Source organism: Budorcas taxicolor, chromosome 21 (assembly GCF_023091745.1).
Source record: "Budorcas taxicolor isolate Tak-1 chromosome 21, Takin1.1, whole genome shotgun sequence".
Lineage (NCBI taxonomy): Eukaryota > Metazoa > Chordata > Mammalia > Artiodactyla > Bovidae > Budorcas > Budorcas taxicolor.
In genome coordinates this window covers 51,430,692-51,444,313 of record NC_068930.1, presented here as the reverse complement: position 1 = coordinate 51,444,313, position 13,622 = coordinate 51,430,692, and the positions used below count along the sequence as shown (strand labels likewise).

Sequence of the window (13,622 nt, the reverse complement as noted above, 5' to 3'; positions counted from 1 at the left end):
ATCATCAAAAAAGCAAGAGAGTTCCAGAAAAACATCTACTTCCGCTTTATTGACTATGCCAAAACCTTTCACTGTGTGGACCACAACAAACTGTGGAAAATTCTTCAAGAGACGGGAATTCCAGACCACCTGACCTGTATCCTGAGAAATCTGTATGCAGGTCAAGAAGCAACAGTTAGAACTGGGCATGGAACAACAGACTGGTTCCAAATCAGGAAAGGAGTATGTCAAGGCTGTATATTGTCACCATGCTTATTTAACTTATATGCAGAGTACATCATGAGAAATGCTGGGCTGGATGAAGCACAAGCTGGAATCAAGATTGCTGGGAGAAATATCCATAACCTCAGATATGCAGATGACATCAAACTTATGGCAAAAAGTGAAGAATTAAAGAGTCTCTTGATGAAAGTGAAAGAGGAGAGTGAAAAAGTTGGCTGAAAACTCAACATTCAGAAAACTAAGATCATGGCATCTGGTCACATCACTTCATGGCAAATAGATGGGGAAACAAAGGAAACAGTGACAGACTTTATATTTTGGGGCTCCAAAATCACTGCAGATGGTGACTGCAGCCATGAAATTAAAGACACTTGCTCCTTGGAAGAAAAGTTATGACCAACCTAGAAAGCATATTAAAAAGTAGAGACCTTGTCAACAAAGGTCCGTCTAGTCAAAGCCATGGTTTTCCCAGTAGTCATGTATGGATGTGAGAGTTGGACTAGAAAGAAAGCTGAGTGCTGAAGATGATGCTATTAAACAGTGGTGTTGGAGAAGACCCTTGAGAGTCCCTTAGACAGCAAGGAGATCCAACCAGTTCATCATAAAGGAAATCAGTCCTGAATATTCATTGGAAGGACTGATGCTGAAGCTGAAACTCCAATACTTTGGCCACCTGATGGGAAGACCTGACTCATTTGAAAAGACTCTGATGCTGGGAAAGACTGAAAACAGAAGGGGACAACAGAGGATGAGATGGTTGGATGGCATCACCAACTCAATGGACATGAGTTTGAGTAAGCTCCAGGAGTTGGTGAAAGGCAGGGAAGCCTGGTGGGCTGCAGTGCATGGGGTCACGAAGAGTCAGATACAACTGAGTGACTGAACTAAACTGAACCTAACAATCTTTTTGAACTGGATGAGATGGTCAGATAGCATGAGTAACTCAATCAACAGCAAACTCTGGGAGATAGCTGAGAACAGAGGAGCCTGGGGTCACAGAGTAGGACACAACTTAGCAACTGAACAACAACAAATACAGATCATTACTAGCTAGCTTTGGGCTAGACAGGCATACATCAGAGATCTTATAAAAGGAGAATGCTTGAGGATATGTTAACTGTTCTTCTCTCCATTCTTTAATTCTTCCTCCAGGTTATATTCATATAACCCTTACACTTACACTTCACAGAAAAGCTCCTCAAAAAATAATCTACCTTTTCCCCACTTTTAAATGTACTAACTCTGCAATTTACTAAATCGAAGGCTACCATCAGAACCATTGAACTGCAACTGCAACAATAAAGGTACCATTGCCTTCCTAGTTGCCAGATCAAACAGACACTTGTGATTGTATTTGACTTTGTAGAATTTGACCCTGTGAACTACTCCGTGCACAGAACTTTATTCTATTCTGAATCTATGATAACACAACCTCTTGGTAATCTTTCTGACTCGCTTCTCAGTCTCTTTTGTGAACCATTTATTTCTGTGCATCAGTAGTGAGATTCTGGAATACACTCTTGTTTCATATATCTTTTCTTCTAAATCTGACCTCTGAATACTCTCATATACTTCAGAGATTTGAACTGCAACCTGTACAAAATCTGGTATCATTCTCTCCCTTCTCCAGTAATTTCCTGCCACTATACTTCCCACTGTATGGTCACATGCTCTAAGAGAAAGATGTACATGTAAGAGTATTTTTCAAAGTTTTGCTTATGATATTGAGTAGCTGGAATGAAAATGTTCTAAACAGAAGACAGAGAATTACAAGGTATGTATCAAGCACAGGGATTTACAGAGTCAACAAACTGGTGATGCAGATCTGTACTGACAGATGCAGAAAGATCTTTATATTTGGTGAGTTACTTCATTTTTGTTTATATTAAATCCATAACAACACAGAGAAAAAAGGTCTGGAATCATTGGCTTCACGTGGTACACGTGCCTGATTCTGAAGCAACTGCTGTGGCCAGGAGAATCTGACATTCTGATCTGTCAGACCTGAGGCCACAGAGGTATTATCACCAGCCAAACCACATGCGAGGAATAAGGAAAGTCTGTTTCTTACAAGAGAACAAAGGTTATAAAAATCAGGTGAAGGGTGAAAAAATTCTGAGTAGCAAAATTACTGTTGAACAGTACCTTTATACTAGGCAAATGTAAAAACAAAAGAAAGAAAAACTAGTTCCTATGGTCTGAATTTTTGTCACTCCAAAATTTCAATGCTGAAATCTTAACCCTTAAAGATGATGGTATTAGAAAGGTGACCTTTAAAATGGGAGGCGATTAGGTCATGAGTATAGAGAGTTCTTGGTATTGATGTAGACCCCACAGTAATCCCTTGCCCTTCCACCACCAGAAGACACAGTGAGAGGTGCCAGCTATGAAAAAAAGAGAAGGCCCTTACCAGATCCTTACCATACTGGTATCTTGATCTTGGACTTTCCAGCCTCCAAAATTGTGAGAAATAAATATCTGCTATTTATAAGGTACTCGGTCTGTGATATTTTGGTTATAGCAGTCGGAATGAACCAAGATAATGGCACTAATACATATATCAGAAACGTATACTTAAAGGTATGAAGCTGTAAGCAGTATGAAAAGGAACAGTATATAATGATGTATATGCATAGCCTAAGAGAGTTATAAATATCTATATAACAAAGAATAGAGCAGACAAATGTATAAAGCAAGAAATTCCTAGCTATATGAGAAAATTGTAAGAATGCAATTATAGTGGAAGCATAAATTGAGTTCAACTGAATATATACTGACCTCATACACTGAACAGAGACTGTAATTTATTTATTTAGTCGATGATATCTTTCAAAGTGGATTATTTACACAGTAAGAAATAAAACATTAATACATTTAAAAAATAAGTGTTTAAATTATATTCTCTAAATTATCCTGGGTCAAACAAAAAAAAATCAGAACCAACTCGTGAAAAAAATGAACATTTGATCCCTCCCAAAACTATAGACATAGCTAGACTTATAGCCAAGAGTAAAGTGTATAGCCTTACAATTTTATTTTTTAAAAAAAGACTGAGATAAGCTAATTAACTTATAAGAATCAGAATAAAATGGAATAAAGAGTGAAAAGGGAAACAGAAATGGAAACTTTATCAAGTTGAAAGGAGAAGTAAAACCAAGAATTTGTTAAAAGAAAATAAAATGCATAAAGCCCAGGAAAGACTTTATAAGAAAAAAGAGAAAGGGAGAGAGAAAGCAGATATATGCCACAATACAGATGAAAGAGTAAACACAGAGAAACAGAAGAAATTCAAAAACTGAGAAAATTATCTACAATTCTATAATATCAAATCTGAGACGTGTAAAGGGTATTTCCTAGAAAAAATACAGACCAACAAAACTGACTTAAGAAAAATAAAAACTAGATAAATATAGTGAAACTATTGAAAAAGCAATTTACAAATTCACTGTAATAAAAAGTTACCAAGAGTACATGGTTTTTAAATTTGATTCTATTTAATACTTAAGATCATTCTCATGCAATTTTAAACTTGCCAAGATGGACAGCTGAAGGCAGAAATTTTGATCATTCACTAAGCTAGTAACATTAACATCAAAACAGGTGCAGCCAAATAAGCCAAAACAAACTGAAGAACTCAGGTCTAGATGACATGCCTACTACAAAGCTAGTGATCAACAGAGTGGTACCATCATAGAGACAGATATGTTAGATCAATAGAACAGAACTAAGAGTCTTGAGCTAAACTCTCGTATTTATGATCACTGACTTTTGAGAAGGCGTCAAGATAATTCTGTAGGGAGGAAAACAGTCTTTCAAATAGTGCAGAGAAAACTGGATACACACATGTAAAGAAAGTATTTGGACTCCTACCTTATACAATACCTAAAAATTCATTAAAAATTGGTCAAAGGTCTAAATGTTTAACCTAAATGTCCATCAGCTAATAATCTGATCATCAGATTATAGTATATCTGTACAACAATTATGCATCAAAGAAAAAGGAAGGATGATACATGCTATAATATGAATAAACTTTGAAAATATTATGTAAAGTGAAAGAAGCCAGTCACAAAGAATCACATTTCCTATAATTTCACTTATAAAAAATCTCCAGAATGGCAAATCTATATAAATAGAAAGTAGCATAGTGGTTGCTTGGGACTGAGGAGAGGATGTTCGCAGGAATGAGGAATGATAGTTAAAAATGTACAGGATGTTTTAGGTGAATGTTGAAAATGTTCTAAAATTACTATTGTGGTTATGTTATAGCTGCTCAAATATACAAATACACCAAAAAACACTGAATTGTAAACTGTAAACAAGTGAATTTTATTGTATATGAAATACTTATCAATAAAGCTGTAAGATGCAAAACGAAACAAAACGGCGCAAAACAAAACCACAAGACTGATGGACAAAGGACCAAAAGAAAGCAAAGAAAAACCAACAGAAGAAAATGACAAAAAACATGAACAAATACACCTGACTATTTATATTCTCACATATAATCCCTGAATATATGAAAAAAAATCCACACTCACTGACAAACAAAACAGGTAATTTTCATTTATATTCGAGAACATGAACTTTGGAGATCAATAGCCTTGGTTCAGACCTAAGGTACATCTCTAACTACTACTCCTAACATGGGTCACATTAATTAACACGTGTTGCTTAGTTTATTACCCTATAAAATTAGAAACAGCTGTACCTGCTATCTCAAAGGTCTAAATACTTTACCACTCTAAGTAAATTCCTTACTACTATATGGAGTAAGAGTACTTGACACTCAGTTATGTACTATATGAGGGCTGCTGCTGCTACTGCTAAGTCACTTCAGTCGTGTCCGATTCTGTGCGACCCCATAGACGGCAGCCCACCAGGCACCCCCGTCCCTGGGTTTCTCCAGGCAAGAACACTGGAGTGGGTTGCCATTTCCTTCTCCAATGCATGAAAGTGAAAATTGAAAGTGAAGTCGCTCAGTCGTGTCTGACCCGCAGCGACCCCATGGACTGCAGCCTACCAGGCTCCTCCATCCATGGGATTTGCCAGGCAAGAGTATTGGAGTGGGGTGCCACTGCCTTCTCCACTATATGAGGGCAGACAATTATAATTTTTAAAATTCCCAGGAAAACAATGACAAAACAAATCCAACAGTTTATTCAAGGAGTTGTTCAACATCCAAGAACTCAATAAAACACATCTACTAATAAGAACTTTTAAAAAATTCTAGAAAGAAGCTACTTAAATATGAAAAAACAGTATCAAAGTCCAACAGTAGATGTAATGCTTATGCCTAGGTTGCAGAAAGCTGGAACAAGCTGTCACTCCACTTTGACAGTAAGAAAAGCTGAATAAGGCACAAAGCCATACCTTTTCTTGAGCTCATCAGACAACTAAGCTCAGCAGAAAACCAGTTTTAACTTCAAGGAGGGAGAAGCATGGAAAGCAAATGGGATACAACAGTCTAGTTGACTCAGAGTAGAGCACGGGAAGAAGGGTTAGCTATCACAAAGAATCTTCAGAAATCCCTGACAAAAGGGGACTTGCACCTACGGGTAGATATTTCCCCAGATCTCCACCAGGTGCTCATGAGAAATATTAAGGACAGGGTAGAAAACCAGAGAGAGCTTCCCTCAGTGATGCAGGCATGCAGGGGATGTTGGGGAGGGAACTGCTGCTATGGAAAGGAACAAACCACCCCACCCCTCTATCCCAACACCAGCCCTTTCTGTAAACAGATCAAAAGCCATACACAGCTAAAAGGACAGTAAACTTCAGGACACAGGAAAAAAACACACACACATACACACACACTCTGCTTGGGAGTGGTAGAAGAAAGAATTCTTTCTATTCCTGGGTGAGCAGCAAGAAATAGATCCAGGCCCAGGACCCTACATCAATATCATTAGATAAGTAGATTCTACATTGAGAGAGGGGCATGAATGTCTCTCTTTTACAATACCTGTCACAGATACAAGTCAGAGTTTGGCTCCCATGGAGAGGAATCCTGAGAAAGCCTGACCCCACAGTCCAATCACAAAGGGACTGTGTAAGATAGAAGCAGAAAAACTCTTCAGTTCTTCAGCACCAGATGGTAAAAATCAGCATACAAATGCTAGATAAGCGCAGGAGTGTACAGTGAGATACCCTCGAGGTTTAAGTACACAGCATCAACTGAAAATGAAGGGTGGAAGATGAACACTGAGAAAGTCCTCCAGCACTGCACTTCTATCCTTAGAAAAAGGCCAACAGCAATCCATTCTGAGAACAACCTGAAACTTAGGATGCACTAACAGTGATCATAACAACAAAACCCAAGTCCAGATCAACTCCTGAGTAGATCAACTCAATACCCACACTACTGGCCTGATAGAAGCAGCACCATTCTACCCGCAATGTCTAGCATTTAAAAAAGAAAAAATTATGAGATACATGAAAAGTAAAAGCAAAACAACAAACATGTCAAAAGACAAAGCAACCACAAAACCAGACACAGAGATGATCCATATACTGGAACTATTCAGGTGAGACTCTAAACTATGAAAGGAAATATAAAATCCCATGGTAAGTATGACAACTAGTTGGTGTAACGTAGAATCCATTCTCATTAAAATTAGGTAAAAGTCAAGCAGGGTATCTATTGCAATTCCTAGTCAAGATTAATTTGGCAGGTCTAGAAACTGTGAGAGAGGAGAGGAAATATTATTAACATTTCCTTTACGTATCTTAGCACTTTTTCACTGGCTGCAATGAACATATAAAAATTTTTAACAATGTATTATTTTGAAATAATTCAAGACCACAAATTCTTGCAGAGTAGGGAGGAAGGGGACAGTGGGATAAATGGAGAGAATAGCATGGAAACATACATGACCATATGTAAAATAGACAGCCAATGGGAATTTGCTATATGACTCAGGGAATTCAAACCAGCGCTCTCTAACAACCTAGAGGGGTGGGAGGTGGGAGGGAAGTTATAGAGAGAGGAGATATAGGTATATCAATGGCTGATTCATGTTGTTGTGTGGCAGAAACCAAACAATGAAAAGCAACTGCAGTTCTTTTATTTATCCAATCGTTAATAGCTGCTTTCTCTCTGTATATTTAAGGAATTAGTCCCCCTTTGGCTTTTAGCATATTTAAGATATTATACCATTATTACTGTCAGGAAGTCAGATAGCAAGAATTCAGGCAACAGGTGTGATTCTAAACCAGCCGTGAAGCTAGCTGTAAAAGATGAATTCTTGAGACTTTTTGTGAGCTTCTCCACAGTAAGCTTCTCCAAAGTAAGAAAATCAAGTTTTCTTACTTTCATATTTTGCATGAAGGGCTTGACTCTTGTTCACCTAAACAGTGATGGTGTGACCATCTAAGATACCAGCTTCAGGAAAAGATCTTCATTACATTCTGGTTTAAATAGGCCCTGGGCTCTGTTTTGTTTGTCTTGTCCTTGTAGTCCTTAAAATTCAAAGTTCAAATTCACCACCATTTGACAAAAGCACTGAGGGTCAAGATGACTTCAGGCAATCACTTGATGTTTGTTCATTTGTTTTTCTATTTCCATGTTGCTTTAAGCCTTTTCAGATTCCTTGTCTTCTCAGTAATTTTGTAAAATATTCTTAAAGTAATAGGCATCCTTTTTATTGTTTTTATCAAGAAGGTTATTCAGAATATATGTCTTCTTTCATTGCTGAAAATGTTAGACTTACTAAAGGTTTTGGGGTAGAAAAGTGTCACATGTTTTAGAATGACAGATAATGGAAGTGTGACAATGATTACAAAGGTGAGAAACTGAGAGGAAAAAAGTTAGATTGGAAGGTACTATTACCTTCTGGATCATGAACTTGAAATAAAGTCAAGGCATGATAATACAAAGGAGAGTAAAATAGAAATCACTGTTGCAGAATTGACAGGACTGGATGTTCTGTCACTGTGTAGTAGGTGAGAGCTTGAAAGATATGAAGAGTATGTCAATTACATATTAGGCTAGGAGTATTGGAATACCATTAATTAATAGAAGTTAACTGATCAATAAAGTTAAGAGGAACTAAAGAACTTCTTGATGAAGGTGAAAGGGAAGAGTGAAAAAGCTAGCTTAAAACTCAACATTCAAAAAACTAAGATACTGGCATCAGGTCCCATTACTTTATGGCAAATAGGAAAAATTGGAAACAGTGACAGACTTTATTTTCGTGGGCTCCAAAAATCACTGCAGATGGTGACTGCACTCAGGAAGTTAAAAGACGCTTGCTCCTTGGAAGAAACACTATGATAAACTTAGACAACATATGAAAAAGCAGAGACATCACTTTGCTGAAAAAGTCCGTATAGTCAAAGCTATGATTTTTCCAGTAGTCATATATGGATGTGACAGTTGGACCATAAAGAAGGCTGAGAACCACAGAATTGATGTTTTTGAACTGTCGTACTGGAGAAGACGCTTGAGAGTCCCTTGAACAGCAAGGAGATCAAACCAGTCAATCCTAAAGGAAATCAACCCTGGTATTCATTGAAAGGACTGATGCTGACACTGAAGCTCGAATACTTTGGCCACCTGAAGTAAACAGCCAACTCATCAGAAAAGACCCTGATGCTGGGAAAGATTGAGGGCAAAAGGAGGAAAAGAAGGTGATAGAGGATGAGATGGTTGCATAGCATCATCAACTCAATGGACATGAGTTTGAGCAAACTCACAGAGATGGTGAAAGACAGGGAAGCCTGGTGTGCTGCAGTCCATGGGGTTGCAAAGAGTCACACATGACTGAACAACTAAACAAAAACAGAGTAATCAATCTGTAAGTAAATAGAAAATTGTTAAGAATGATTTAAAATATATAGCATTATGTCACTAGAAAAATAAGTCAGGGTATAGATGACCACATAGGGACTAAAAAGTTCTCTAAGTGGCTCACTTGCTAAGAGGCTCAATGATGTTAAAGGCCAGCTTCCCTGGTCAGGCAGATAGTAAAGAATCTGCCTGCAAGGCAGGAGACCCAGTTTCACTCCCAGGGTTGGAAAGTTCCCCTGGAGAAGTATTTCCAAGAATAATCCAGTATTCTTGTCTGGAGAACTCCACGGACAGAGGAGCCTGGTGGGCTGTCATTCATGGGGGCGCAAAAGGTCAGACATGACTAACTGATAAAAACATACTTTTCTCTTGGCATTTGTGTGTTTCTGTGTGAGAGTGCTCAGTTGTACATGTCCGACTCCTTGCGACTCCATGGACAGTAGCCCGCCAGGCTCCTCTGTCCATGGAATTTTTCAGGCAAGAATACTGGTACAGGTTGCCATTCTGTACTCCAGGGCTCTTCCTAACCCAAGGATTGAACCCACATCTCTGTCTCCTGCATCAGCAGGCAGATTCTTTACCACTGCACCACCTAGGAACCCCCAACTTCACACCTATAAAATTGAGATTCTTCCTTCTTCTCTCATCCCTGCTGTAGAATTCCTTTTATGTCTCACTGGCAGAAAGAAAAGCTTACAAAGTGTTTAACTTTTCCAGCTTCTATAAAGCTGTAAAGGCAAACAAAGGAGAATATAACTGAGAATAAATGTTAAGTTATAGAGTCAATAGTGTTTGGCTCAGGTCCTGACTTCCTCCCAGGTTGAAGAGAGGACTTAGGAAGTCAAATTCAGGATTTCGTTTCAAGTTTACTGAAGTAAAGGAGACACTAAGATATCCAAGTGGAAGGGCAGACAAAGCAGTCGTTAGGACACAAATGACAGATGATGTTGCAGGAACGGATGAAATTAGAAAAGACAAGCCTACAATAAACAAAACAGCAATTGCTGGCAAGAATATGGAGTAACTGTCATTCATAACTAGCAAATCCAAAATGGTATAGCCATTTGGGAAAACACTCTGGCATCTCCTCAAAAACTAAATATACTTTTACCATACAATTCAGCAATTATAGTTCTTTGTACTTACCAAAATGAGTTGAAAACTTACATCCACAGAAAAACGTGCATGTGGATGCTTACAGCAGATTTATTTATAAATAAATGCCCAAATTTGGAAGCAACCAAAAGGTGCCTCAATAGGTGGGTGAATAAATAAATTGTGGTATATTCAAATAATGGAAATTTATTCAATTCTAAAAAGGAATGAAGTATAAAGCCATCAAAAGATATGGATAAACTTTAAATGATTATTATTAAGTGAAAGAAACCAATGTGCACAGAACTACTACATGACATTCTAGAAAAAACAAAATTATGGACACAGTAAAATGATTAATGGCTGGTAGGTGCTGAGGTGAAGGAGGGATAAATAGGTGGAATGCAGAGGACTTTTGGAGTGAAACTCTTCTGTATACTTTTTCACAGTGAAACTCTTCTGTAATACTACAATGATATTAGTAAATATTTATTTACATTTCTCAAAATCAACAGAATGTACAACTCTCAGTTCAGTTCAGTTCGGTCACTCAGTCATGTCCGACTCTTTGCAACCCCATGAATCGCAGCACGCCAGGCCTCCCTGTCCATCACCAGCTCCCGGAGTTCACTCAGAGTTGCGTCCATCGAGTCAGTGATGCCATCCAGCCATCTCATCTTTGGTCATCCCCTTCTCCTCCTGCCCCCAATCCCTCCCAGCATCAAAGTCTAAGTGAACCCTAACATAAACTACAGACTGTGGATTACACTGATGTAGGTTCATGGACTGCAACAAATGTACCTTTCCTATACTGGATGCTGAGGGCATCTGAACGTATGGAACACTGAGTGTGAAGGAGTTCTAGTTTGATTTTGCTGTGCAGCTAAAACTTCTCTAAAATAAAAAATCTGTTGTTCTTTTTTCTTTAAGAAACAAAAAGTAGGGGACTAATCACATAACTTAGGGGAATATTTATACTTTAGGAACTGGTAGAAAAAAGGCACAAGCTAAAGAATAACAATCAAAGAAAAGAAAAATGATGAGGATATGAAAGCAAAGAACTATAGGAAGGTAATTCATGAGGGCAGGGGCCAGTGAGATGAAAATGTGTTCCAGTTAGGCTTACTGGGATACTAAGCAGGATATGAAATGATAAGTTTCATGGGTTTAACCATCAGAGGTTACATATAATTTAAGAAAGAGTGTGTTTCAATGGAATTACAGTGGTGAAGTCCAACTGTAGGAGGTTAAAGATATGTGACAAGGGAAGCGAATGAAATCAAACAGGAAAGAAAGGCAGTTTATATGACACTTCTTATTAAATCTAATGCCTGAATATTTATGGCTAATCTAAATTTACTTTAAAATCATTAGATGTTCAAAACTGTGTTCATCGAGAAATAAATTTAATAGTGGATAAAATTTATTTTAAATAAAGGAATAAGCTATCTTTTTAATTTATGTAACTTTCAGGGTATAGATTAGTGTCAGTATAAATTTAGCCTTTCATCCTATATGTATCACTGTGCTCTACTTATTATTAGGGAAAATTTTAAATAGTAAAAGTAGGGAAACAGTGTCAAGCTACCAAATTTAGCTAGTATATATTCCATGATTGGACTTCCCTTGTAGCTTAGTCAGTAAGCAATCGGCCTGCAATGCAGGAGACCAGGGTTCGATCCCTGGGTCGGGAAGATTCCCCAGAGAAGGAAAAGGCAACCCACTCCAGTATTCTTGCCTGGAGAATCCCATGGACAGAGGAGTCTGGCAGGCTATAGTCCTTGGGGTTGCAAGAGTCGGATACAACTTAGTGACTAAATCACCACCATTCTATACTACTTCAAAAACAATGCATTTAACAAAATTCTTATTTTATGCTTTATCACAAAAAATAATTTACTAAGTATTTCCTGGTTATTAGGATAAACAAAGATATCATTCAAATGGTACTAGATTACTAAAAAGTATCCACATATAATATATCCATGTATAATAATCATGTTATTTCCCACAGTCATCACGTTGGAAAGTTCTATGTAATGTAGAACCATTAACTTTGATTTTTTCCAACATATCTGGAGGACTGTTTCCTTTAAGAATTACAGCATAATGCAATGTAATAAAGCACAAAAAATTCAGCTATCATCTGATTCAAATTTATATTACCTGTATCAGTGATATTAATAATAGTACCACTTATGTTAAAATACTAGAAATATTATTGGCAGACTGAAATCTACTAGAGACAGAGATTCTGTTTAAAAATTCTTCCTCAACTTCATTAGATACTAGCCAAATATTGCCAGTTAACATTTTTTTAAAATGACACCTGTAAATGTATTTTAAGAGATAAGCATATTGCTTAGAAAGGAGAAAGTTTGTTCACCAAACAGCTTGGTAATAAACTTATTATTATCCATATCTGATACGGCAATTTAAAGATATGAAGTGTAATAATAAAAGAACCAAATGAAGAATAAAGACCCGGAAAGGTAAGAAAAATTTTTAAAAAATGATTCAGAATAAAGCAGATATATTATCTGCTAAGTCGCTTCAGCTGTGTTCGACTCTGTGCGACCCCATAGATGGCAGCCTACCAGGCTCCCCCATCCCTGGGATTCTCCAGGCAAGAACACTGGAGTGGGTTGCCATTTCCTTCTCCAGTGTATGAAAGTGAAAAGTGAAAGGGAAGTTGCCCAGTCGTGTCTGCCTCTTAGTGACCCCATGGACTGCAGCCTACCAGGCTCCTCCATCCATGGGATTTTCCAGGCAAGAGTACTGGAGTGGGGTGCCACTGCCTTCTCCAAGATATACTATAAATGACCTAATTTTTGTAATAAACTTAAAGGTATTCTATGAGGAATAATGGCACAAGATAATTAAAGAATGATTTTATGGGAGTTTATTTTTATTTTGTGTTGAATTTACGGGTTTCTTTTGATCTACAATTTGCCTTCTAATTTTAATAATCTCTTGGAACTATGCATCTTTTTCTCTCCACACATAGTAGCTATCATTTAATTCAATTTAACATAAATACACAAACAAAAATGCCAGAATAAAGATCATGCAATTATTATTAACTTAACAAACTAGAATTCTTATTTTAGGTCCTATTTTAAATACTGATAGCCATATCAAACAGAGCACATAATACCTGTCCCTTAAGGCTGATAAACTAACACTCATGATGGAGGCTCTCTCTAAAAGAACGTTACCTTTGATTTGCAAATATACATCTAAGTAATTATATGCTTAATTTTACTCATACAATAGAAAATTCCTTGGGGTAATTGAAAAATAATCATAGCAATCTACAATTCTTTTCTTTCCCATTTATTGTTCTGGCCTATTTATAAATTTGAGAGAAAAAAGAAAAGTGCATTAAATAGTAATAGCAAAGTTATTACACACACACACACTGCTGAGAATGAAGCTAAATTTACTTTGTAGAAAAATCCGTCTTCAACCAAACCTCATACTTCATAAACAGATTAAAAATATTTCCACATCA

General features: G+C 37.2%; 1 protein-coding gene across 1 annotated transcript in view; it reads right to left on the bottom strand.

The window, feature by feature from the left end:
- The window catches only part of MIPOL1 (mirror-image polydactyly 1), a 245,496-nt gene that overhangs the window by 141,323 nt on the left and 90,551 nt on the right, over positions 1–13,622 (bottom strand). The gene's annotated exons all lie outside the window — the stretch shown is intronic.